Source organism: Arachis hypogaea, chromosome 14, assembly GCF_003086295.3.
Source record: "Arachis hypogaea cultivar Tifrunner chromosome 14, arahy.Tifrunner.gnm2.J5K5, whole genome shotgun sequence".
Lineage (NCBI taxonomy): Eukaryota > Viridiplantae > Streptophyta > Magnoliopsida > Fabales > Fabaceae > Arachis > Arachis hypogaea.
In genome coordinates, this window is record NC_092049.1 from 70242754 (window position 1) to 70245135 (window position 2382).

General features: G+C 39.9%; 1 non-coding gene across 1 annotated transcript; it reads left to right on the forward strand.

Moving 5' to 3' along the window:
* Positions 1-1478: 1478 nt before the first annotated feature.
* LOC112745328 (small nucleolar RNA R71) lies at positions 1479-1586 on the forward strand. Its single transcript, XR_003173263.1, has one exon. It is a non-coding gene; the product is annotated as a small nucleolar RNA R71 (small nucleolar RNA).
* Positions 1587-2382: the final 796 nt, after the last annotated feature.

Here is a 2382-nt window from a genome sequence, read left to right on the forward strand (position 1 = left end):
TTATCCTCATTTAGTTGAAGGATTAATTCTCCTCTGTCTACATCAATCACAGCTCTTGCTGTGGCTAGGAAGGGTCTTCTAAGGATGATAGATTTATCCTCATCCTTCCCAGTATCTAGGATTATGAAATCAGCAGGGATGTAAAGGCCTTCAACCTTTACTAACATGTCCTCTATTTGTCCATAAACCTGTTTTCTGGAATTGTCTGCCATCTCTAATGAGATTCTAGAAGCTTGTACCTTAAAGATTCCCAGTTTCTCCATTACAGAGAGTAGCATGAGGTTTATTCCTGACCCCAGGTCACATAGAGCCTTCTCAAAGGTCATGGTGCCTATGGTACAAGGTATTAGGAACTTTCCAGGATCCTGTTTCTTCTGAGGCAATCTCAGTTGATCCAATGCATTTAGTTCATTGGTGAACATGGGAGGTTCATCTCCCCAAGTCTCATTACCAAATAAATTGGCATTCAGCTTCATGATTGCACCAAGGTACTTGGCAACTTGCTCTTCAGTGACATCCTCATTCTCTTCAGAAGAAGAATACTCATCAGAGCTCATGATGGGCATAAGGAGGTTCAATGGAATCTCTATGGTCTCTAAATGAGCCTCAGATTCCTTTGGTTCCTCAAAGGGAAACTCCTTGTTGATCATTGGACGTCCCAGGAGGTCTTACTCCTTGGGATTCACATCCTCCCCTTCCTCCTTGGATTCGGCCATGATGGTCATTTCAATGGCCTTGCACTCTCCTTTTGGATTTTCTTTTGTATTGCTTGGGAGAGTACTAGGAGGAGTTTCAGTGATTTTCTTACCCAGCTGGCCCACTTGTGCCTCCAAATTTCTAATGGAGGACCTTGTTTCATTCATAAAACTCACAGTGGCCTTAGATAGATCAGAGACTAAATTTGCTAAGCTAGATGGATTCTGCTCAGAATTATCTGTCTGTTGCTGAGTGGATGATGGAAAAGGTTTACTATTGTTAAACCTGTTTCTTCCACCATTAGTAAAGCCTTGTTGAGGCTTTTGTTGATCCTTCCATGAGAAATTTGGGTGATTTCTCCATGAGGGGTTATAGGTGTTCCTATAGGGTTCACCCATGTAATTCACCTCTGCTATTGTAGGGTTCTCAGGATCATAAGCTTCTTCCTCAGAAGATGCCTCTTGAGTACTGTTGGATGCAGCTTGCATTCTATTCAGACTCTGAGAAATCATATTGACTTGCTGAGTCAATATTTTATTCTGAGCCAATATAGCATTCAGAGTATCAATTTCAAGAACTCCCTTATTCTGAGGCGTCCCATTACTCACAGGATTCCTCTCAGAAGTGTACATAAACTGGTTATTAGCAACCATGTCAAAAAGTTCTTGAGCTTCTACAGGCATTTTCTTTAGGTGAATGGATCCACCTGCTGAAGTATCCAATGACATCTTAGCTAATTCAGATAGACCATCATAGAATATATCCAGGATGGTCCATTCTGAAAGCATGTCAGAAGGACACTTTTTGGTCAGTTGCTTGTATCTCTCCCAAGCTTCATAGAGGGATTCTCCTTCTTTCTGTCTGAAGGTATGAACATCCACTCTAAGCTTACTAAGCTTTTGAGGAGGAAAGAACTTGGCTAAGAAAGCCATGACCAGCTTATCCCAAGAGTTCAGGCTATCTTTAGGTTGAGAATCCAACCATATTCTAGTTTTATCTCTCACAGCAAAAGGAAAAAGCATGAGCCTGTAGACTTCAGGATCTACTCCATTAGTCTTAACAGTATCACATATTTGCAAGAATTCAGTTAAAAACTGAAAAGGATCTTCAGATGGAAGTCCATGAAACTTGCAGTTTTGTTGCATCAGAGAAACTAATTGAGGCTTAAGCTCAAAATTGTTTGCTCCAATGGTAGGGATGGAGATGCTTCTTCCATATAAATTGGAATTAGGTGCAGTAAAGTTACCAAGCATCCTCCTTGCATTATTATTATTTTCGGCTGCCATCTCCTCTTCCTTTTCAAAAATTTCTATAAGGTTGTCTCTGGATTGTTGTATTTTAGCTTCTCTTAGTTTTCTCTTCAGAGTCCTTTCAGGTTCAGGGTCTGCTTCAACAAGAATGTTCTTGTCCTTGCTCCTGCTCATGTGAAAAAGAAGAGGACTAAAGATACCGGGGATCCTCTTTACCACAGTATAGAGGTTCCCTTGTGTTAGTAGAAGAAAAGAAGAATAAGAATGTAGAAGATAAGAATTCGAACTCAGAGAAGAGGAAGGGGTTCGAATTTTTGGGTGAGGAGAAGTGTTAGTAGATGAATAAATAAATAGAAGGAGATGAGGGAGAGGGAATTTCAAAAATTAATTTTGAAAAAGAGTTAATGATTTTCGAAAATTAAGATAAAATTAAAGT